Here is a 26,120-nt window from a genome sequence, read left to right as displayed (position 1 = left end):
ATGCTGGTAATATGTTTTCCTCTTTCTCTCTTTTTTTTAAAAATCTAATTGACCAACAGTTTATCTGTTTCGTTTTGTTTTGTTTTTCTCATAAAACAAGCTCTTAGCTTTCTTTGTTTATTACTATTACTATCTTATTATTCTATTTATTTTATTACATTTAATTTTTTTCTTTTTTCTGTTTTTAGATAAAATTAGCCAGTGGTTTATTTTTTTATGAGAACAACTCCTAATTCTATTAGTTTATTACTGTGCTACTATTTATCTTACTAATATTTTTATTCCTTCTTTTATTTCTTATTTATTAATTTCAGTTTGGTTTTCTTTCTTCTTTTTTATCAATCATGTTTGCCAATTGTTTTTCTATTTTATAATAACAGATCCTAGTTTTATTTATTTGTTCAATAGTTTTCTTTCTTTCAATGTAATTAACTTCTCCCTATATTTTCAGGATTTCAAATTTCATATTTATTTGAAGATTTTAATTTATTCTTTTTTCTGGTTTTTGTTGCATACCCAATTCATTATTTTTCTCTTTCTCACTTTTATTGATATAAGCATTTAGAGAAATAAAATTTCACCCAAGTATTGCTTTGGCAGAATCCCATAAACTTGGTACATTGTGCTATTGTTGTCATTCTCTTTAATGAAATTATGCGTTGTTTCTATGATTTGTTCTTTGACACCTCATTCTTTATGATTACATTATTTAGTTTCAAATTAGTTTTTAATCTTTGTGTCTGGCAATTTATTGAATGTAATTTTTATTGAATTATATCTGAAAGGGATGCATTTAATATGTCTGCTTTTCTTCATTTTGTTGTGAGGTTTCTGTGCCCTAATATATAGTCAGTTTTTGTGAGGGTGCTTTGAACAGTTGAGAAAATTGTGCACTCCTTTGACATTCCCATCCAATTTTTTCCAGTTGCCTATCATATCTAATTTTTTTCTAAAATTTTATTCATCCCAATTTCTCTTGTGTTTATTTTTGTTAGATTGATCTAGTTTGAGAAACCAAAGTTGAAGTCCCTAACTAATGTAGTTTCATTATTTCCTCCTGTAACTCATTTAACATTTCCTTTACTATTTTGATTGTTATACTATTTGGTGCATATATGTTTAATATTGATATTACATTGTCTCTGGTCCTTTTTTTTTTTTTTTAGCAAAATGTCATTTTCCCACTTATATCTTTCAATTAGGTCTATCTTTTCTTTTACTTCACCTGGAATCATGATTACTACACTGTTTTTTTTTAAACCTCTACTAAAGCATAATAGCTTCATCTAAAGCCCTTTATTTTTACTCTATGTGTGACTCTTTGTTTCAAATGTGTGTCATGTAGACAGAGTAGTTTTGGATTCTGGTTTTTAATCCATTCTCCTATCAGCTTCTGTTTTATGACTGAGTTCATCCCATTCCCATTACAAGTTATGATTTTTAACTGTCTATTAATATCTATCCTATTTTTCCCTTTTATCCTTCTCTCTCTTTTTACACTTTCTCTCCTTAGAAGTCTATTTTGCTTCTGACTACTGCCTTTCCTAATCTACCCTCCCTATTACCAGCCCAGCTTCCTTAAGTTTATCTCCTTTTCCTTCTATTTCCCCAGAGGGTGGGATAAATTTCTATATCCATCTGAATTTCTATGTCATTCCCTCTTTAAACCAATTCCAAGTAGAGTAATATTAAAGCCTTGCCCACCCCCCCATTTTCCCTTCCATTGTAAAAGCTCTTCTTTTAATGACTCCTTTATGTGAGATACTTTTTTCCCCCTGTTTTGACTCTACCTTTCCCCTTTCCCCAGTGCATGCCTCTTTCTCACCCTCTCATTTTATTTTCTGAAATCATGCTATCACAGGCAATTCATACTCATGCCCTCTCTCTATGTGTACTCCTTCTAACTTTCCCCATAATGATGTTCTCTGCAATTACAAGTACCATCTTCATATGTAGGAATATAAACATTTTAACTTTATTAATTCCCTTATGATTTCTTTTCCATGTTTATCTTTTTATACTACTCTTGACTCGTATATGAAAAACACATTTTCTATTCAGCTCTGGTGTTTTCATCAGAAATGCTTAAAAGTTCTATATTTCATTAAATATCAATGTTCCCCCCAAAGGAATATACTTTTGCTGGATAGAGCATTCTTGGTTTTAATCCTAGCTTCTTTGATTTCTGGAATATCATATTCTAAGCCCTCTGATCCTTTAATGGGGAATCTGCTAAATCTTATGGAATCCTGACTGTGGTTCCATAATATTTTAATGTTTTTCCTTTCTTGCTATTGGTAATATTTTGTCCTTGACCTGGAAGCTCTGGAATTTAGCTATAATATTCCTGGGAGTTGTGATTTTGTGATCATATTCAGGAGGTAATTGGTAGAATTCTTTAAGTTTCTAATTTACCCTCTTCACTTTTTCAGGTAGCTTAATATCTTAAATTATTTCTCCTAGATATATTTTCTAAGTCAATTGTTTTCCCTGAGGGATAGTTCACATTTTCATCTTCTTTCTTTTTTTCATTCTGTTGATCATGGTTTATTGTTTCCTGATATCTAATGGAGTCATTGGTTTTCACTTACTTAATTCTAATTTTTAAGGAAGTATTTTCTTCATTGAGATTTTTGTTCTTTTTCCATTTGGGCAATTCTGCTTTTTAAAGTATTATTTTATTATTTTTTTCTTTTTTAGATCAAGGGTTCTTAACAATTTTTTTTTTCTTTTTAAAACAATTTTATTAATTTATTTTGATTTATCAACAATCACTTCCATATGCTTTTGAGTTCAAAATTTTTCTCCCCCATTCTCCCCCCCACCCTCCCCAAGATGGTGCACAATCTGATATAGGCTTTACATTTACATACCCATTAAACATATTTTCACATTAGTGAAGTTGTAATTAAAAATTTAAAGCAATAGGAGGAACCATCAGAAAGATGAAACAAAACTCAACAGAAGGTAAAAATAAGTAATAGCAATTCGACTTCCATAGTTCTGTCTTTGGATGTGGACAGAATTTTCCATCCTGAGGCCTCTGGAGATGTCTTAGATCCTTGTAATGTTGAGAAGGGTTCAGTTTAATAATCTTAGTCCTTGCATAACGTGGTTGTTATTGTGTACAAAGTCTTCTTGGTTCTGCTCACTTCACTCAGCATCAGACCATATAAGTCTTTCCAGGTGTTTCTGAAGTCAGCCTGTTCGTCATTTCTTATAGCACTATAGTATTCCATTACATTAATATACCACAACTTGCTCAGCCATTCCCCAGTTGATGGGTATCCTCTCAATTTCCAATCCTTTGCCACCACAAAAAGAGCTGCTATGAATATTTTTGTACTTGTGGGTCCTTTTCCCATTTGTTTAATCTCTTTGGGATATAGACCTAGAAATGCTATTGCTGGATCAAAGGGTATGCACATTTTTGTAGCCCTTTGAGCATAGTTCCAAATTGTTCTCCAAAATGGTTGGATCATTTCACAACTCCACTAACAATGTATTAGCGTTCCAATTTTCCCACATCTTCTCCAACCTTTATCATTTTCCTGTTTTGTCATGTTGGCCAATCTAAGGTGTGATGTAGTACCTTAGAGTTGTTTTGATTTGCATTTCTCTAATCAATAATGATTTACAGCATTTTTGTCATGTGACTATAGATGGCTTTAATTTCTTTATCTGAGAACTGTCTTTTCATATCCTTTGACCGTTTATCAATTGGAGAATTGCTTGTGTTCTTACAAATTTGTCTTAAATCTCTGTATATTTTAGAAATGAGGCCTTTATCAGAGAGACTGGTTGTAAAAATTCTTTCCCAATTTTCTATAAGGTAATATTTTCTTCAGTAGTGTTGTGCATCCTTTACCAAGCTCTTTTATGATTTTCTTACTTTCTCCTGATTTCTTTTCCCAAGTTTTCGTCTACTTCTTTTATTTGACTTTGAAAGTTCTGTTTGAGTTTTTCCAGGATTTCTTGTTAGACCTGTGGTCAATTCATATTTTTCCTCTTTGTGTTTTTGTAGCTATTTTGAAATAGTTTTCTTCTTCTGAGTTTGTATCTTGATTTTTGCTGTCACCATAATAAAATTTTATGGTTAGGTTCTCTATTTTTCCTAATTTGTCTAGCCTATTTCTTAACTTTTAACTTTATGTTAGAGGTGGGCTCTCCTTCTGGGGTGGCAGGGGCACTGTCCCATGCTTCAGGCTTCTATACTCTGTTTTCAGAGTTTGTTCTGGGGGGTCTTTAAATTTTTGGTGCTTCCAAATCTATATGACATGAGGAGAGCTGTGGTCTCTGCTTTTCTGCCCTCTGGTCTTTACACAAGAAAAGACCTTATTAGCCTGTAGCCACAAGACCTGGTGTTCCTTTTCATCTTAGAACTGAGACCAGACCCCGTGCCCACTTGCGAGTGGCCCTGAGCACTCTACTCTACTTTGTGAGCATGACCAATACCCTTGGGGCCTTGGTACTGTAATCCAGAACTGTGTATGGGAAATGGAACAGGATCCTAAACCCAGAACTAGTAAATGTTCACCAGTTATCTCTTTATGACCAGCTGTTAAACCTCATTGCCTCCTGTGGACATAGAGATTCTGAAGCTATTGATACTGCTATTGCAGCCACTTCCAAGACCTACTTTTGGTATTGCTGTAACCCAGCCTAAGCACAACTCTAGGCCTGACTACCATGCTTGTTACTCACCTTTCCTCCCAATCTCCTGAGCCCTTGGCCTGGAAATTTGTTTTACCCTGACTTTCATTGATTCTACTGCACCAGAATTTGATGTGGGACATTTTTTTGGAGGGAATTTGGGAGAATTCAGGTGAGTTCCTGCCTCTACTCTACCATTTTGCTTCCACAATTCACACAAATCAATATGATTCTCTGAAACCATTTACTTCATAAATTCTTGCGGCAATCTAGAATACCATTATACTCACATGTTATACTTTGTACAGCCATTCCCTAATTGATGAGCACTCTTTTGAGTTTTAGTTCTTTGCCTTGATGAAAAGAGCTACCATAATATTTTTGTACATACGAGTATGTTTCTTCTTTCTTTTATCTTTTAGGGTTCTAGGTCTCATAGTAGCATACCAAGATAAAAGACTTTGCAGCATTTAGTGAATTTTGGGGTATAGTTACAAATCATCTTCCAGAATATCTGTATAAACTCAAAGCTCCACAAAAGGTGAATTAATGTGCCTGTTTTCCTGAAGTCCCTTCTTATTTTTCCTTTTTTTTTTTGATTTGCAAATGAGTATAAGATAAGATCTCGCTGTTCCTTTACCTTGAATTCTCTAATAGTTAGTGATTTGGAATAAAATAAAATTGATAACATGCAAAATATTTTTCTACTAGTAATTCTCTAGAATTCTGTGACTTTTTGTGCTAACATACTTATCAAATTGATGTCATACAATATTATCTTTTCAAAACATATGAAATTGATGGCATCATAAATACTGTACAGCAAATAAAATTCTTAAAACTAAAATATTTTAAATTTGAATCTTACCTTCTGTGTGTCAAATGACAGTGTGAGGGCATTGTACTATATGCTATATGTAAATCACTGTACCTTGGTGACCCTCTGAAAACCAAGGGAGAGGTTACAGAGATTTTAGTGACTGATATTAGAAGACAATGAGATGGGGGCAGTTCCAATATCACCTAGAACACTCTGTCCATCATCGCTGGTAGATGATTTTGGAAACCATGAAAGATGAACCAGTTGGAAATAATCTATCAGCAACATCTGCTTCATGCAGTTTTTAAAGTTTTCAGAGTATGAGAACATAGCAGAGGGAAATTAAAATTTAACCTTGGAGCTGTGATCAATGATGGAATTGGCAGCCTTGATTCTGTAGCCAACTGGTCAATAGACTTAACAGTGGTTGGATATATTCTTACATGAAATTTATTTAACACCTTTATTTTCTCATAAGCCATATCACTGACTTTGTATGATTGGGCTTAGAGCCCAAAGCACTTGAACTATGCTTGGAGGGGTGGGGCCCAACTGCAACACAAAACTTGAACTTTAAAGGCAAACAATGAAAATATAAAATAAATACACATGGAACATTATACAACAGTAGGGTGAAGAAGACTGGTGAATCAGGTATTTGGATACCAGCCACTTTTTAAAATTGTGGGCATTGTAATTCTTTTTTTTTCCTCTGCTCTACTTAGCCACAAATGTGAGGTTGTGTATGAAAAGTGAAAATGAAATTACCAATAAAATCATGTGAATGCTAGAAGTTGCAAAAGTTAAATGTGCAAATGTTGAGCATTGACTGTATAAAAGCTCTTAGAATATATTGTTGAACTCACCATTTGAAGTTTCATTTCATCTCAAACAGATTTTGCTACATTCTGAAGAAATGTCATTTATGAATTTTGTAATCATTTTCCATAATGTTTTGGAAATGAATCAGTACTTGAAATTACTGTTGCCTCTATATCTCTGATAATAAAAAAAATACAATTATGTGCTGACTGAGGCAGTTTTTAGATTATTTTTGTTTTTGGTATGGCAGCTGCTTTTGCTTTGCATTAGTTGAACTTCTCAAATACATTTTGTTAAACTCGGTATCCTTACTTTTATCTTTTTTTTTTTTTGGTGGGGACTCACCAACCGCTTCTTTAAACACATAAAATTAGAGCTACCATAAAAACACAAAGTGACTTCTTATCCTTATATTTGTAATTTGGTTTTGATTTTGGACCTTTGTGTTAACTAATGGATGATCTGACAAATGATTCAGGAGAAGAAAAAAAAATATTATCTTAATAACTCAAAATTCCGGTTGAAAATAATGTTCAGTTTTCTACAATGACATAAATGAAAAAAAAAACATAGCAACAAGAAAAACTGAAAATTTATGGGGTCTAAATATTATAACCAAGTGAGGAGAGAAATAAGAATTAAGCAAATGTGTTTCTCTGCATTCTTTGAAGAAAAGGGTAAAGGGTGGAACATATGTGTGCTATTAGAAACTGCTGGCCAAGAGGACGGAGTAAAAGCAGTGACTTGCTTGAGCTCTCCCCCAAACCCCTCTAAATGTCTGTAAAAAATAGCTCTAAACAAATTCTAAAGCAGCAGAACCCAAAAAGAAAGACAGATGAAACAAATTTCTAGCCCAAGACAACCTGGATAGTTGATTGGAAAGGTCTATTGCACTGGGCTGGGAGAAGGATGCAGTTCAGCATGGGCATGCAGGCAAAACAGGCCACAGCAAACCTGTAGCAGGCCTCAGAGGACAGAATCATAGTCAGCTGGTGGTTTTCAGACTTCTCAACTCAGGAATACAAAAGAGAACTTATAAGGTCAGTAGGAAAAGTCTGTGATCTTGGTGAGAGAGAAGCTTAGTTCCAGACCCAGTTCTGTCACAGCTCTGGGGCAGCAGTTACTCCCAGAGCTCATGGCCCACAGACTGAGGGGGAATTTAGTGGCTGACCAGAGGGAAATTACAGGGATCTCTTTGGTAGTGCTGAGGCAAGATTCTCTTGCTTTGCCTGTGCTTGGATCTGGGTCACAGTTCTGGGTGGCGATCTTAGGGCAAAGAGGAACACTGACATAATTGAGCTTGTGGTGGCAGTGGAGAAGGAATCTTCATCACAGTTTTAAGGCAGAAAAGAGCACTTGTGGTCACTCATAGAGCAGAACACAGCCCAGGAAAGGAATAAACACTTTCCCCTTATTAGGGGAAGAATTGGAAGAATTGAAAATTTACAGGTCCCCAGAAATATCTCTGAGAATAGCTGCACAAAACCCCAGAAGCTTGGGACAGTACATTCTCCACACTGGAAGCAGACACCTACCTTAACAAAGAATTTATAACTGAAGTAATTGGATGAGATCATGAGAATGCTGTACAAAAAATGTCAGACCATAGAATCTTTCTTTGATGACAAAGAAGATCAAAACATACAATCAGAAGAAACAACAAAGTCAAAGCTCCTACATCCAAAGTCTCCAAGAAAAATATGACTTTGTTCCAGGCCATGGGAAAGTCTCAAAAAGGAGTTTGAAAAACAAGTAAGAGAAGTAGAGGAAAAACTGGGAAGAGAAATGAGAGTGATTCAAGAAAATCATGGAAAAACTAGTCAAGAGCTTGCAAAAGGAGACACCCCCCCCGGATACTGAAGAAAATAACACCCTAAAAAATAGCCTGACTCAAATGGAAAAAGAGGTCCAAAAAGCCAGTGAGGAGAAGAATGCCTTCAAAAGCAGAATTGGCCAAATGGAAAAGTCCAAAAGCTCACGAAAGAAAATACTTTCTTAAAAATTAGAATGGAGAAGTTGGAAGCTAGTGACTGTATGAGATATCAAAACATTGTGAAACAAAACCAAAAGAATGAAAAACTAGAAAACAATGTGATGTATCTCACTGGAAAAACAACCAAGCTGGAAAATAGATCTAAGAGAGATAATTTAAAAATTATTGGACTATCTGAAAGCCATGATCAGAAAAAAGAGCCTAGACATCATCTTTAAAGAAATTATCAAGGAAAACTGCCCTGATATTTTAGAACCAGAGGGCAAAAAATATCAAAAGAATATACCAAACACCTCCTGAAAGAGAATCCCAAAGGAAAACTCCTAGGACTATTGTACCCAAATTCCAGAGTTCCCAGGTAAAGGAGAAAATATTACAAGCATCCAGAAAAAAAAAAATCAAGTATTGTGAAACACAATCAGGATAACACAAGTTTTGGCAGCTTCTGCATTAAGGGACTGGAGGACTTGGAATACAGTATTCCAGAGGTCAAAGGAGATAGGATTACAACTAAGAATCACCTACCCAGCAAAATTGAGTATAGTCCTTTGGGGGGTAAATGTACATTCAGTGAAATAGAGGACTTTCAAGCATTCTGGATGAAAAGATCAGAGCTGAATAGAAAATTTGACTTTCAGATACAAGACTCAAGAGAAGCATGAAGAGGTAAACAGGAAAGAGAAATCATAGGGGACTTATTAAGGTTGAACTGTTTACATTCCTGCATGGAAAGATGGTATTTGTAACTCATGAGACCTCCATCAGTATTAGGGTAGATGGAGGGAAAAATTATATGTATGTATGGATGGATAGATAGATAGATAGATAGATAGATAGATAGATAGATAGATAGATAGATAGATAGATAGAAGGCCCAGGGTGAGGTGAAGATGAAGGGGTGATATCTGGAGAATAAAATTAAGGGGTGAGAGAGGATATACTGGGAAAAGAATAAAGGGAGAGGTAGAATGGGATAAATTATCTCACATAAAAAGACAAAAAAAGTTTTTACAGTGGAGGGGAAATGGGGGAAGGTGAGAGAGGATGAGTGAATCTCATTCTAATCTTATTTGGCTTAAGGAGGGAATAGCATACACACTCAATTGGGTATGGAAATCTATTTTACCCTTCAGGAAAATGGGGGGGGACAAGAGATTAAGGGGATGATAGACAGAAGGGCAGATTGGGGGAAGGGGTAATCAGAAGCAAACAATTCTGAGGAGATTCAGGGTCAAAAGAGAGAATAGAATAAATGAAGGTGCGATAGGATTAAGGGTAATATACTTAGTTTTTCACTACATGAGTACTGTGGAAGTGTTTTGCATGACTACACTTGTACAACCTGTATGAGTTGCTTGCCTTCTCAAGGAGGGTGTGTGGGGAGGGAGGAAGGGAGAAAATTTGAACCCTACAGTTTTGAAAACAAATGCCAAAAATTGTTTTCACATGTAATTGAGAAATAAGATATACAGGGAATGAGGCATAGAAATCTTTCTTGCCCTACAGGAAAATTGAAGGAGAAGGGGATAAGTGAAGGGCTGCGGGAGATAGAAGGGAGGGCAGATTAGGGGAACAGGTATTCAGAATGCACACTGTCTTGAGCTTAGGGGAGTGATAAAATGGGGAGAAAATTTGGAACTCAAAATCTTGTGGAAATGAATGTTGAAAACTAAAAATAAGTAAGTTAATAAAATCTCAAAAAAAGAAACTGATGTTTTATTTGTAGACTAATTTTTGTGATTTTATTTTTTGCTTTTGAAAATATTGGTCAACAGTGACAGTGTTCTGGCTAGGAGCAGGGCCATATCAGGAATGAATGTGACATTAAAGCAGACATCTACAAAACTAAGATACTTTCAAGAAAGTAATTTTTCTTTTCGTGTGTGTGTGTCATATTTTTCAGTGATTTCTAGGAGCTATCTTTGTTTAAGAAAATATTTGTTAAACTTTAAATCATCTCTAAGCCATTTGTTACTTTTCCCTCATTCCTGGGCATGTTTTCCATTATTTCCACTGCCTTCATTTTCTCAGACTCTCATTGAAGTTGCTAAGTGGTAAAAGAAATGTTAACTTAACTTAGAAGACCTTGTTAAATTCCTTATTGAATTTATGCTTTTTTTTTTTGTATTTTGTGATGGGCATTGGTGCATAAACTGAAATTTTCTTCATCATTATTGTGTGTGCTAGTGCTTATTGTTAGCTCTGCAAGATTAGCTGATCTTGGTATGCCCTGTGGCATGATATTTTGTGTTACTTTTCAGCACGTAATAAAACCAACATCTCTAAATCTTTTATTTGCCTCTCTAAGGAGAACTTGTGACCTGACATAATGACATGGAAGTGTTGACTTCTTGTCTTTTGATTTCATTTTGCTTTTAATAGTATTTTATTTTCCCCCAGTTACATGTCAAAAAATATTTAGCATTTATTTTTATAAGAATTTTAGTTCCAAATTTTTCTCCCTCCTACTTTCACCTCCCCTCTTTTGGAAATGGTAGTCAGTTTGATATAGTTAATATATTCTATCATCTAAAAAGTGTTTCCATATTCATCACAATTACAAAAGAAGAAATAGATTAAAACAAGCCAAGAGAAAGAATAAAGTAAGTGAAAAAATATGCTTTCAATGTGCATCCAGATCTCAACAATTCTTAGTCTAGGTATGGATAGCATTTTCCTTTGTGAGTCCTTTGTACTTGTCTTGAATTATTATGTTTGTTTTTTACTATTTTTATTAAATTATTTTGATATATAAACAATCACTTCCATAAGCTTTTGAGTTTTAAATTATTCTCCCCCCTCCAAAAACAGTGAACGATGTGATATAAGCTATACATATACATTCCTATTAAACGTATTTTCACATTAGTGATTTTGTAAGGAAGAATTAGAACCAATAGCAGGAACCACCAGAAAGAGAAAACAAAACAAAATAGAAAAAAATAGCAAAAAATATGCTTCGATCTGCATTGAATTCTTATGTTTCTGAGAAGAGTCAAGTTATGCATGGTTGATCATCACACAATGTTGTTGATATTGTGTACAATGTTTTCCTGGTTCTGCTCATTTTACTTTGCATCAGTTAATACAAGCCTTTCCAGGATTTTCTAAAACCTACCTGTTCATCCTTTCTTATTGCACAATATTATTCCATTACATTCATATACCACAACTTCTTCAAACATTGCCCAATTTATGGGCATCGCCTCAATCTCCAATATTTTGCCACCTCAAATACGATTGCTATAAATATTTTCACACATGTAGGGCCTTTCCTTTTTTTATGATCTCTTTGGGATACAGGCCTAATAGTGGTATTGTTGGATCAAAAAGTATGTACAGTTTTATTGACCCTTGGGCATAGTTCAAAACTGTTCCCCAAAAGGTTGAATCAGTTGACAACTCCACCAACAGTGCATTAGTGTCCCAATTTTTCCACATCTTCTGTAACAGTTATCATTTTCCCTTTTTGTGTTATTAGCCAATATGATGGGTGCGAAGTGGTACCTCAGAGTTACATTAATTTACATTTCTCTAATCAAAAGTGATTTAGGGCACTTTTTCATATGTCTATGGATAGCTTTGATATCTTAATCTGAAAACTGCCTCTTTGTATCCTTTGACCATTTACCTATGGAGAATGGATCATATTCTTATAAATTTGACACAGTTAATTACATATTTGAGAAATGAGTCCTTTATCAGAGAAACTTTCTTTCCCAGCTTTCTACTTTTCTTCTAATCTTGGTTTTATTGCCTTTGTACAAAAGCTTTTTTAATTTAATATAATCAAAATTATGTATTTTACATTTGGTAATACTCTCTATCTCTTAATTGGTTATGAATTCTACCCCTTTCCATAGATCTGAGTGGTAGAGTATTCCTTGCTCTTTTAATTTGCCTCTAGTGTTACCCTTTATGTCTAAATCATGTAACCATTTTAACCTTATCTTGGTGTGAGGTGTGAGCTGTTGGTCTATACCTAGTTTGTGTACTGTTCATTTCCAATTTTCCCATTTTTTGGGGGGGAAATAATTTTTTATATGATGTTACCTTAAAATACACATTTATAACATTCTAAAGGGACTCCTTTATAAGATTCTAAAGTTTATTTAGACAATAAGATAAACCCTAGCATTACAATATAGCCCTTAAGATAAAGTTAATGTTAAGCACAGTTCTATTAAGAACTAGTTAGGGGCAGCTACGTGGGGCAGTAGATAGAGCACCTCCCTTGAGTCAGGAGGACCTGAGTTCAAAGCTGGACTCAGACACAACAACAGCTGTGTGACCCTGGGCATGTCACTTAATCCCATTGCCTAGCCCCACCCCACCCCCCAAAAAATTATTTATAGATTCTGGATGCATAGCTTTGCTTAAGAGGAAATGCAATGGAATTATACATCCTAATGAGCATCAATTTCAAAGCAGAATGCCATCTGGGTCCTAAATAACATTGAAGGAATTTCCACTCAATGGGAGAACTCCAGTTTTTGCACAATAATACAAATGATGACAATTCTATCGATAGCCTGATCACTGAGTCCCTGTGATGGGAGGTTGTGTTGTGGCATGACCACAAACATCACACTAACGTTTGTAACAGCATAGCAACAGGATACTAAGGAACTTCTCTTATTTCACAAACAGTGGTGAGTCTTGTGAGGCAGCTCTATCTATGCAGTGAAGAGAGCCTGGTCACTGCTGTTCTAGGGGAATTCTGCACCCTCCATCTTTGGCAGTATTATGCAACTCATAGCTCTTATACTTCACTCCTAATATGTGGAACTGGATTGTAGAATGGGCACTGCAAGCATTGCAGAGAATTTCCAAAATCATTTTCTGATACTCTGTTGGCATTGGAGATTGTGCCACTACATTATTCAGCTGTCTCCAATAGCGAGTCATGTCTATAGCAGAGTGCTTGCATAATAGACACCTGCAGCCTTCTTTTAACATTTCTTCATAACATGTTCTGTGTAGAACATGCTCACATACAAGACAGGAGTAATTACATGGGATATATGAATGTCCTCTAAACATTTGGGACAATTCTGTCTTGAGTCATTCTCGATGCACCTGTGATGCCCTTGGAGACTCAAGGATAGACATAGTAAAAAAATTCTTCCTTTGGACCAATCCTACAAATTCCACACTTCTCCAACAGCATTGCTTCTTGTCTTTGTCAAATAGGTGAAATATATTGCAATAATATACTCCAAATACTCTTCACAAGTATATTGAGCACTCTGAGCTTTTCCACATTTTGTACACTGTACTTCTTTCACTTTAAAACATTCCAGAGGATGATCTTCCTTGATATCATGGTATAAGCACCAAATGTAAAGTTTACCACAGCAGGGAGCCTTGAGGAAGGATCAGTGGTTGTAGTGTTCTTGGCCCCATGTGGCCATCTCCTCCTCACCCTCCTATTCCTCCCCCAGCCCAGTGCTAGTCGGAGGAGTCTGAGATGGTGCAGAGCAGGAGCCATAGATTAGCCTGGGTTGCTCTAGACCACAGCCTCCTCTATGGCTGGGCCACACAACACCATGAAAGGGGCACATGACCCTGCTCCAGACATTCCCAGAAGATTTTGTCAAATAGTCTTATCCCAAAGCTGGGGTTTTTGTGTTTATCAAATACTAGGTTACTATGGTCATTGACCACTGCGTCTTGTGTATCTAACATGTTCCACTGATCCACCACTCTATTTCTTAGCCAGTAGCAGATAGTTTTGATGATTACTCTTTTATAATATAGTTTTGAGATCTGGTAAGTCTTCCTTCCTTTGTATTTTTTTTCATTAATTCACTTCATATTCTTGACTTTTGTTCTTCCAGATGAATTTTATTATTTTTTCTGGCTCTATAAAATATTTTTTTGGGTTATTTCATTGGCATGGCTCTGAAAAGCTAAATAAGTTTAGGCAAGATTGCAATTTTTATCATTTTGGCTCAGCCTACCCATGAGCAATTGATATTTTTCTCATTGTTTGTGAGAAAAGTGTTTTGTAATTGTGTTCATGTAGTTACTGGGTTGGTCTTGGTTGGTAAACTCCTAAGTATATATTTTTTTATGATTGTTTACAGTTATTTTGTATGGAATTTATATCTATTACTGCTGGGCTATAATGGTCACTGAAGAAATGCTGGTGATTTATGAGAGTTTATCTTACAGACTGCAACTTTGCTAAAATTGTTAATTAATTCAGGTTTTTTTTTCAGTTGATACTCTAGGGTGGTCCCATCACAGAACCTGTAAAGAGTGACAGTTTTTTTCCCCTCCCCTCATAGCCTATTCTCATTCCTTTAATTTCCTTTTTCATCTCATTGCTATTTCTAACATTTCTAGTACAATATTGAATAATAGTAGTAGTGTTAATGGACATCCTTGTTTCACCCCTGATCTTATTGGTAAGTTGTGTAGCTACTCTCCATTGCAGACAATGCTTTGCTGATGGTTTTAGATAGATACTTATCATTTTAAAGAATGCTCCCTTTATTCCTATATTCTCTATTGTTTTTAATAGTAATTGGTGCTGTTTTTCATTAAAAGCTTTTTTAGCATCTATTGAGATAACCATATGATTTACATTGGTTTTGTTATTGATATGTCAATTATGCTAATTGTTTTCCTTCTATTGAACCAGCACTGCCTTCCTGGTATAAATCCAACCTGGTCATAGTGTATAATCCTTGTGATATATTGTTGTAATTACCTTTCTAGTATTTTGTTCAAAAATTTTGCATCAATATTCATTAGGGAAATTGGTCTATAATTTTCTTTCTCTGTATTAGCTCTTTCTGGCTTAGATATTAGAACAATATTTGTGTCATAAAAGGAATTTGGCAGGACTCTACCTATTTTTCCAAGTAATTTATCTATTATTTGAATTAATTGTTTTTTAAATGTTTGGTAGAATTCACTTGTGAACCCCTCTGGCCCTGGGAATTTTTTCTTAGGGAATTCATTAATGGCTTTTTTAATTTCTTTTTCTAACATAGGGTCATTCTATTTCCTAATATGTTAATTTGGATTATTTATATTTTTGTAAATAGTCATCCATTTCTCTCAGATTATCAGATTTATTGGCATAAAATTATATAAAATAGCTCCTAATTATTGCTTTCATTTCTTCTTCATTAACAATAATTTCATACGTTTAATTTTTGATACTACACATTTTTTCTTCCTTGTTTTTTTAAATCAAGTTAGCCGATGTCTTACATAGATCATTTTTTCATAGAACCAGCTCCTATAGTTGTTTATTAGGTCAACAGTTTTTTTTAAACTGTCAGTCTTACTAATATTATCTTTGATTTTCAGGATTTCTAACTTGTAGCTCAATTGGGGATTTTTGATTTGCTGTTTTTCTAGTTTTTTTTTTTAGTTGCATGCTCCATTCATTCATCTGTTTTTTTTTTCTTTTTTGATGTAAGAGTTTAGAAAAATTGTTTTTCCCAAGTACTGCTCTGGCTTCATCCCATAAAATTTGGGACAACAAAGTCTCATTGTGGTCATTCTCTTTATTTCAATTATTGATAGTTTCTGTGATTTCTTCTTTGACCCACTTATTCTTTAGTTTTAGATTATTTAGTTTCCCATTGATTTTTAAACTTTATTTCCACTTCCCTTTGTTGAATGTAATTTTATTGCATTATGATCTGAAATAAATACATTTACTATTTCTGTCTTTTTACATTTGATTTTGAGGGGTTTATGCCCTATTTCATGGTTAATTTTGCTGTAGGTTCCATATGCTGAGAAAAATGTATATTCTTTCAGTTCCCATTTAGCCAATTCTATTTTTTAAGCAGTTTTCTAAGCTGTTGACTATTTTTTTCCATATTTCTCTTGTTTCACTCTCATTTCTTTCCCTGATTTTTCTTCTATCTTGCTTAAATGATTTTTAAGCACCTTTTTGAGCTCTTCCATAAGTTCTTTCTGGCCTTGAGACCACTTGCCATTTTCTTTGGGGTTTTGCCCATAGGTGTTTTCACATCGTTGTCCTCTTCTGAGTTTGTGGCTTGGTCTTCCCTGTCACCATAATAATTTTAATGGTTAGGTTCTTTATTTTTCTATTTCTTTCTGCTCATCTTTTTCTTTAATTTTTTTTTTTGCTTTTTCCTTTTCTTTTAAATTGGATCTCTTCTCCCAGTGTGGAAGGGGCTCTGTCTTAGGCTTCTTGTCCCAGTGCCTGTAGGCCCCAGCTATTTACCTGGTGCTACACTGGTGTTTCCCTGAGGCCCATAGGGGAGCTTTGTGTCTGGTGTTTTGTTGAGGGGATGGTTTGGTTGGGGTCTGGCATTTCTGGAGTCCATTGGGAGTATGGCAGCTTAGCTGGTGCTGTGCCAGGGTCCTACTGAGGTTCTCTGCACTACTGCTACACTGAAGCCCATGGAGGTCTGGCCACCAGAGGGTGCCCATTTGCCCTGGGCTGTCCTGAAGCACATGGAGGCCCAGCTGCTGGAAGATGCCTGTTTTCCCAGGACTACACTGAAGTACATAGAGGTTCTCACAGCTGGGATCTTCCAGTTCCTCTGGCTATGCTAAGGCAGTAGGGGGTTCTCGTGTTGGCATTTGCCTGCTCCACCATACTGGCACTCATGATCTCCTACTTACTTGCTGAAGTGGGATTTGCTATTGGCTTGATGGGGCACTTCCTGTTCTGTTCTACACTTCCTTTCCACCTGAGTGAGATGGACATTTTGTGACAATCTTCCATTTCCTGGGCTAAAAGACCATTCTGCCCATCTTTCCAATGGCTCCATTGTTCCAGGATTTGTTTTGGAGTGCTTTTATTTCATGATTGTTTGGAGATGTATAAAGGAGAGCTACACCAATTTACTGCATACTTAGCAATGTTGGATCCTGGAAGCAGATTTCATTTTTATTAAGGTGGGTTTTTTTATACCAGATCTTCAATTTTACTGTAAAAAAAAAAGACTTCTTAAAAATGAAATCTCTAGCAATGCATGTCAGCATCTGATCTGCAATTTTTTTTTTGCTTTTTGTTGGGGCAATCAAGGTTAAGTGACTTGCCCAAGGTCACACAGGTAGTAAGTGTCAAATGCCTGAGGTCCATTGATCTCAGGTCCTCCTGACTCCAAGGCCAGAGCTCTATTCACTGTACCACCTAGCTGTCCCCTGTACTTTTTTTACTTCTGGAGGTGTGTGTAGGGTGGCTGATATTTCTAGATACTGGTCCAGGGTCATAGGTCTTCCTAATTCCTAAACCACCAAATTACTATGTTATTATTCACTTTGTGAATAAGGAGATCAGTAGGATAGAAATGAGGACAAGGATCGAATTTGTGATTTAATTGATATAGGGAACTTCTGGGTGGTTAAATTACTTCTGATTTGGGTCAACACATTCTCTGCAAATAATAACTGCTGAGAGCACTGAAATTTTAAGTTACTTGCACAGAGTCACAGTGTCCATATTTTTCAGAGTCAGCAGTTCTACCAAGACCATTCTGGCTCTGATGCTGGCTACTTCTCTTCTGTGTTATGTTTCCTCACAGGAAAGTCTGTATGGATATGAGTTAGTCCCTCCAATACTATGTCTACTTTTTCAATCACCAAAGATTGCTCATTTATAGCACTAACAGTTAAATTAATATTTGTAGATAGTCCAGAAATATGATTCTTGGCATTGTATGTCTTTTTTTTTTTGTGCTACTTCATTTAATGCAATCATAGAAATACGTTTCCACAGAGAATTGAGAACCATGTTGTAGTTTCTCATTTTTATTGGTGAAAACTCAGAAAGGGCAATCTTTTGCTGATGAAACTCTCCAGTTGTCTAAGCTGGTTCTTAGAAAATAGATGTTATCGTTAACCATGTCTAGACTGAAATCTTCATTAAAAAAACAACACTAGAGCTTTCAGAATTACTTTTCTGCCATGATGTGAAATCAAAATAAGAGAATGGTAAAGTCTATAAAAATAATTTTGTAAATAATTTTGGCAAACCTTCAATTTTTCAAATTTCATGAACATATGAATTTTACACAAGGTATATAACTGAAAAATATGTGTTTTTGTGATAACTCTATGTTATGGGTTAATTATAAATAATAACATTTTTTAATATATTTTTTGTTTTTACTTTGGAGATATAAACCTAAACAAAAGTACATTATAAACCTTAAAGCCATCTATATGATTCATAATAATGACAATGCTGGTGATGGTGATGATGGTGATATTGGACTCTCAAATAACCTTAATTCTAACTCTGGTTCTGTTTCTGATGAGTTCTGCAAATGTGGACAAGTCACTTAATCTACCTCTGCCTCAGTTTTCTCATTTACAGATTTAGGAAGTTGAACTTGATTAATTTTGTCCTTTCTAGATCTAGATGTATGATATTATGTTTTCTAGACCTCAGTTTCCAACTCTGTATAATGAACCTTTTGTACTAAGGTGTTTCCCAGTTCTAAAATAATATTTTCTGGCTGATCACTATTAACTTTAGAAAAACACAGTGTACCAAAATAAAATTTCTCCCATACCAAATTCACATCTAGGCCACTTTGTATTTTGAAATTCTTACTTGAAATTGCATAGTACTTATACTGATGCTCTAGCTATACAGGGACATATTTATTTTTGCTGCTTTATTTGAACTTACTAGTTTCCATAATTACAAGAGCTCATAATGTACTATTCAGGATCCAATAATAGTAACTTTGAATAAAATCAGGTTGGACATTAACTACTGCATTCACTTCCACAACCTGGCCAAACGAAAGATTTTTATTTGTTTGTTTTTGTTTTTGTTTTGTTTCTGAAGAATGTATTGACTCATTCAAGAGAAAATTTAATCCTTCTTGTAGCATTTAAGGAAAAAATTGAATTTCAGACATAAATTCTATTCACTACTAGTATAAACATTTTCTGTGACAAGGAAACCTTTTTTTTTTCCTTCAAAAGCGAAGACTGACATTTGAAAGGACAGATTTTTTTTTCTTGTCCTAAGTTGGGGAAATACAAAGAAACAAAAAACAGTTTGTCCTTTTGGCCTAGAAACATTATTTTTTTTGCTTTTTCTTAGTGTTTGGAATTGGTGAGAAAGAGATGATTTCTCTTCTCAAAATGACCTGCAGTCATACTACTGACTCATTTCTTCAACAGAAATTTTGTATGACCGATCATTTCTGCTTCTCCCTCCCCTGACTACTAGTTTTTGAGTGTAAGATCTCTGTGTTGGTTCATCTTTGTATATCCAGCATGTTGTCCCATCTCAATGAATGGGAAACAACATTAAATTCATATTCATTTATTTTATTTTGATTTATTTTCTTAAATATTAAGTATTGCTTTCTTTGTTTACAGTATCTCAGGGTACTAAGGATAGCAATATTTAATACTTAATAAGAATATAATTCTTGTGCCCTTAGTATTGGTTTCTATGCCTGTTAGCTTTTTAGCACAGCCTCTATATGCTACTATTGCATTTTTTCACACTTTGCTCTTTTGAAAGGCTATTTCCACTATCCTGAGAAAAAGAAAAGTGTTGTAGTTTTCTTTTAGAAATCCTGAAGCTAAGACATTTGACACACCTGGATGGAACAGAATGCCATTGAGAATACATCAGTAAGGGCTATAAAGAATTAAATGAATTATTCACCAATGGCTTAAACCAAGTCTACCTTAGCTATATGTTTTCAACTGTATTGCATTATTTGACCCCAAACTTTTTTTTTCTTATACCCTTGTTTCTATTGTATGGTCAGTGACTGACTTATATGTTGTTGTTTAGGCAAAACATAGTAAAACAAAATCAAGAGATTCTGATAGGGAAGTGAACCTGATGTCCTGGCTCTAGAGTGCAATCTAGAGTACATTATTTTTAATGACCTGACTCATAGACGTCTTTTATAAACTTTTAAAGCAAGAATTCTTAACCTGAGGTCCATGATTTTATTTTTCATATTTTGATTACTATATTTCTACACATTTGCTTCCTTTGTAATCCTATATATTTTGTTGAATTTTTCACTTATAAATAATCTGAGGAGTCCATAGGCTTCATTAGAATGCAAAGGGGATCTTTCTGTCTCTGTCTCTCTCTCTCAGAGAGAGAGAGACAGTTAAGAATCACTGCTTTAGGGGCTCCTAGGTGGCACAGTGGATAGAGCTCTGGCCTTGGAGTCAGAAGGACCTGAGTTCAAATCCCACCTCAGACACCTGACACTTCTAGCTGTGTGACCCTGAGCAAGTCACTTAACCCAATTGCCTCACCAAAAAGAAGGGGAAAAAAAGAATTCCTGCTTTAGAGAGAGAAAGATCTCATTTTCCAGGGTCCAGCGCTTTTTTTTCAATCCATCATTGTTTACCTCGTTTATAAGTATCTCAGTGACCCTTAGTCATAATTAAATTTTATGTGGAAACTTTCCCTTATTACAGTGGCACACATCAATTTGAAACAAATATGTCAATTGAGTATTTCATACTACAGATTTAAATCCTCTCTTTTGCAGTCAGTGCCTATGTTGTATCACTGCTGGTAACTGGTTCCCAAATTGTTTATATGTCTCTATGTATATAAACACATGGCCTCAGTAAAACCATATGCTCATCATAAGGAACTATTAACAATAATTCTGTGAGGACAGAACCAAGATGACAGAGAAAAGGAAGGGACTATCCTGAGATCTCCCCCAAAACTCCTCCAAACACCTTTAAATTACACCCTAAAACAAGTTTTGGAGCAGTAGAACACACAGGAAGATGGTTTGAAATAATTTTTCAACCCAAGACAACTTACAGTAGCAAGAAAGGTCTGTCCTACCATGTATGAGTGGAGTGAAGTCCAGTGCAGGACACAGCAGCACAGACCAGGCCCAAACAAACCAGGAGCAAGCCTTGGGAGTGACTGAATCAGCAACAGCAGCAAATGCTTCTGGAGCTCTCTGCCCAAAGACCATAAGTTGGTTGAACAACTGATAAGGAGGAAATTATAGGGACCTCTTTACTAGAGGCACCGGAGGCAGGACTTTGTTGCTCCCAGGGTGAGGAGAAGCACTAGCATACCATTCCTTACATCTACCCTGGATCAGGGACCCTCATTACAATTCCAAGACACAAAAGAGTGCTTGTGATTGCTCACAGACCAAAGCACAGACCAAGAGAATAGTGAATACACCTCTACTTATATCATATCAATTTGGAAGAACTGTAGTATTATAGACCCCTAGAAAGAAAAATTGGGAAGATAAATGAGAGTGATTCAAGAGAATCATGAAAAAGAATGAACCGTGTGGTAAAGGAAGCACAAAAATGCTGACAAAAATATACCTTAAAAACAGACTAGGTGAAATGGTAAAAGAGCTACAAAAAATCCAATGAGGAGAGCCTTAAAAATCAGAATTGGCCAAATGAAAAAGGAGTTACAGAAGCACACTAAAAAAAAATAATTCCTTAAAAATTCAGCAAGTGGAGATATGAATGCATTGTTGGTTTAATCATCATGTAGATCAGTTTAGAAGCCTATAAAACTATGCATACACTTCAACCTAGCAATACCACTTCTGCGTATGTATACCAAAAGAAATTTAAAAAAAAAGGTAAAGGACCTATATGGAGAAAAGTACTTATCACAGCTCTTTGCTAGTGTCAACGATTTGGAATATGAAGGGATATCCATTAACTGGGGAATGGCTGAATAATTTGGGATTTGTGATCAGGATGGAATACTATTGTACTTTAAGAAATGAGCAGCAAGATGCTCTCAGAAAAACGTGGAAAGACATAATTGAATTGATGCAAAGTGAAATGAGTAGAACCAGGAGAACATTATACACAATATCAGCAATAATGTAAAATAATCAACTATGAATGGCTTAGCTGTTCTCAGCAATACAGTGATCCAAGACAACTCTGAAAAACTTAAGATGAAAAATGCTATCCATCCCCAAGAAAGAAGTGTTGTAGTTTGTATAAGATGGAAACCTTTTTTTTTAACTTTCATTATTTTTCTTGGATATTTATTTTGGTATATGTTTTCTTTTACAAAATCATTAATATGAAAATGTTTTGCATGACTACATAAGTATAAATTATATCAAGTTGATTGCCTTCACAATGAGGAAGTTGGGGGGGAGAAGCAGAAAATTTGTGACTTAATTTTAAAAGCAAATGTCAAAAATCAGTTTTATATATAACTGAGGTAAAATAAAATACTAAAAAATAACATAAATGTCATTAACTTCTTAAAAACAAAAAGCTTTTTTAATACAAGAAAACAATCCAGAAAGAGAAAGAATAATGAGAGTGAAACTTTAAGTTTCCAAATCTGCAGTTAATATCAGCACTCCTTCCCAATGAGTATTTATACCCTGAAAGAGATAATCAACAAATAGCCTCAGTTTTATTTTATTTTACCTTTGGTTTTTGGAGTCCCATGATTTTTTGCCAATATAAGCACCCTGGAACTAGGAATTATGCGTAAATCAGCATTTTTGTTGTTTGTTTAAGGTAAAGGACATGAATGAGAGGAAATGAGATGATAAAGCTGGGAATTCAGAGATTTGGTATTATTTTTAAGTTCATTCATAAAGACCAAAATATAGGCTTTTGTTCTATCCAAACATAATTATAACCTGCATGAGTCATAGCTGCTAAACATAGTTCAACAAGGTAATTTATGATTACTTCACTATTTTTAAAAATTAAATCTACAGTGCTATAGCATAGTATAGTAAATTTAGTGTACTAGGAAATCCAATAACTCAGGGAGGTATGATGTGGGTGTGCAATTCAGGGCCTACTCAGTCTTTCTACTGCCATCTCTTCTCAGCCCATAAAATCTTCCAGTTTTTAAAAAAACCCACCCCTTCCTTAGACAACTGCATCTATTTCTAAAACTTAGCTCCTATTTTCACCTTATCAGAATTTTTGAATGAGTCTGCTACTTCACCAAAAGTCATTGGTTTTCCTAGTGGGATCCTATTCTAAATTTCTTCATAATCTCTAGTTATTTTATAAATCTTCTAAATATGTTATAATGTCCTTAATTTTATACTTATATTCTTTTCTTAAACAGACTATTATGTGTTCCAATATCAATTAAACATCACTACCATTTACATATGTAGTCTTCATTGTTCTGAAGGTTTTGTAGAAAATTATATTCCATCACTAATGCCAAACTATGCATTAAACATGACATTATGCAACAATAAAAATTAAGCAATGTTTGTATAAAACTGACTCATATCAAATAAAACAGCAACAATTGTACAAATTAATGGCAGAGTAAACTGATATGTCCAGAATGATGTGAAGGCATCTTCAATGACTAAATAGTGTAGTGATAACTAATGTATAAGAATGTGCAGAAAAAGTTAGACTAAATCAGCACCACATACACAAGAATCTGTTTTGATCAAATATAATGCATTAATCATCAATAGCAATGGCATTTGTGGTCCTACAAAGCATAGTAGGATTTAACCTCTGCTTAGAAATTTCCACAGTGCCATCTTCTGAAAACTGAAGAAAAAGCAAACTTTTGCCTGGACTTCATTCTTATTAAGTTTCACGACTGTAAGAGGTGTATGAGGTGTTCAGGGAGGACTAGTACCCCTGGTGTGAGGGCTTTCCTAGCTTTTTTCAGGTCTCCTCATCCACCTTTGGTGTCCACCTTTTACCCAACTCTCACGTGTAGCTCCACAAAGCTGTAGCATGCGCGCCTGCCACACTCCAGCAAAACTGTCTTGGCAGACAGTCTAAACCAGGGAAGGTAATCTATGGGCCTTCCTATTCATTATTGAGTTAGGGGTATGTTCAGCTCAAATATGTAAAGACTTCCCCCCAATGGAATGGGTGGATGAGAAGAATCAATTTCAGTGGCTAGGAAGGCACCTGAAGCAAGCACTGTGGAGTGTTCTGAGCTTGGTCAGATATCAAAGAAGCCAAGTTCATCCACTGCATCCCAGGCCATCACCAGTCATCCTGACTTTTGTCTTACCACTGTGCTTGGACAACTCTGAAAGAGAGACTGAGGCTGAGGACTTTGTGCCACTCTGCTTCACTTAAATTCAATTCAAGTGTGAGTCAAGATATCACCCTGTGATGTCATTGGTCCTCTTCAAAGTGAAAGACGGGAAATACACATAACTATAACAACTGAGGATTTGCCTCAGTCTTAACTCCAATCTACTATACCAGTGCTGCTGTCCTCCCAGCTCTAGTCTGTGTATATCTGTTTATGTCTTGCTTCTGTCTTTTCACGTCCCATTTATGGTGCCTCAAAACTTGTAAACATTTCCCTTTCTCAAAGCCAGAAGATCCCCAAACACACTGAGCTTTCCTGAATACCTGAAAATAAGTCTAAACTAATGATTCCTTATGATCTTGCAGAAGTCTCCAAAGGTTCTAGGTTCTGGGAGAATCTTCCTAGGTCAAGAGTTACTTAGTTTTACAAGAAAAGACTTCCAATGTCTCTACAACCTTAGGTCTTAGCCACCCACAGCCACACTAATATTGAGAATTGTTATCATTGTCCTTTAGAGATTTAATCACATAAACTTATGCTTATATCTGTTGGAAAAATAAACAGATTGTTAAAGACTGCTTGAATATTTGTCTATTAAGACAAAGTCTAGGGTTTTGTTTCTTTATTTTTGCTATTGTTAATAATGAAAGGAAAGTTTTAATTGTATTATTTACACAAGCTAAGAATTAATTTTGGATGGTCATTATGTATCATTTAGAACTTTATAATTCCATAACAGGGCAATTCTTTATCCTATAGTGGTTGAAATAAAGAATGGATTTTTTTTTTTACATCCTGATAGTGCTTGTAGGCACTGAGGTATGATTTCCTATTATATGTTTAGCAATAATAATTGAATCATGCAAGATTTAAAAGGGATTCATGATAAACAAGACCAACTTCATACATGATGACTGCATTAATTTCAAGACATTATTAAGAATCAGGAAATAGTTTCAAAGATCATGATAGCAACAAAAATCTAAAAAGAAGAGAGTTCAATCCTTTATTGTCTGTTTGTTTTTCAAATTCTACATATCATGAATTCTACAAACGAATGACTAGCTATTCATTTTTAGCATCTCATTCAATTTCTAATTTGAAATAGAACTTCTGGTAATTCTCTGATTTGCTCAATTCAAAAGAAACATCATAAGAGAATTTGCCACAATGATATGTATTTTAAATTTGTACTATAAATGTAACCGACAATTCAAGTATTCAAACAAATAGAACTTAACAAGAGAACAGAATGCTAACATATCACAGTTAAGTAAATAAACTAATTTTTGTTTTGTTTTGTTTTGGTTTTTTGCTGGTTCAGTGTAGCTTTTATGTTGTGCTTGCTCATCCAAGACCTGAATAATATTTGCATATATGTATCTGTAATCAATTTCTATATACTCTAAACCACAGCAGCCCATTCTTATGTTATTCTGATTAGTGGTGACATATTGCAAAGATGTTGTCAATTTGTACATGAAAAATTTCCATGTAACATTTCTACATCAAGCAGAATTCACTTATCAAGTTAGTCTATTTTGGACACCATGCAAGTGTATTTAGTTATTAAAATACCCAATTAATTCATCATGAGTCTCAAATATAAGATAAGACATCTAGTGCAAAATTGCTCTGAAGGCCAAGGTAGTCATATTTTGTTATCTATTTGTTTCTAAAGATATTTTTAATTTTTTTTGTTTGTATCCCTTGGTGGCCCATTATATATGATTCTATGACCTATTTGGATAAAAATAATCTCAGAATATTATTATTTAAATAATTCAGTGAACAATTTTAAAGAATAATGAAATACCATTACC

At 34.8% G+C, this 26,120-nt stretch overlaps 1 protein-coding gene and 1 pseudogene across 1 annotated transcript in view; one reads left to right on the top strand and one right to left on the bottom strand.

Annotated features, from left to right (window-relative positions):
* The window catches only part of GALNT13 (polypeptide N-acetylgalactosaminyltransferase 13), an 828,252-nt gene that overhangs the window by 436,436 nt on the left and 365,696 nt on the right, over nucleotides 1-26,120 (top strand). The window lies entirely within an intron of this gene.
* On the bottom strand, nucleotides 12,987-23,986 carry LOC110220752 (RING finger and CHY zinc finger domain-containing protein 1-like; annotated as a pseudogene).

The sequence above is a fragment of the Phascolarctos cinereus genome, unplaced genomic scaffold, assembly GCF_003287225.1.
Source record: "Phascolarctos cinereus isolate Bilbo 61053 unplaced genomic scaffold, phaCin_HiC Scaffold_726;HRSCAF=1367, whole genome shotgun sequence".
NCBI classification, from domain to species: Eukaryota; Metazoa; Chordata; class Mammalia; order Diprotodontia; family Phascolarctidae; genus Phascolarctos; species Phascolarctos cinereus.
This window is presented reverse-complemented; position numbering and strand designations above follow the sequence as displayed.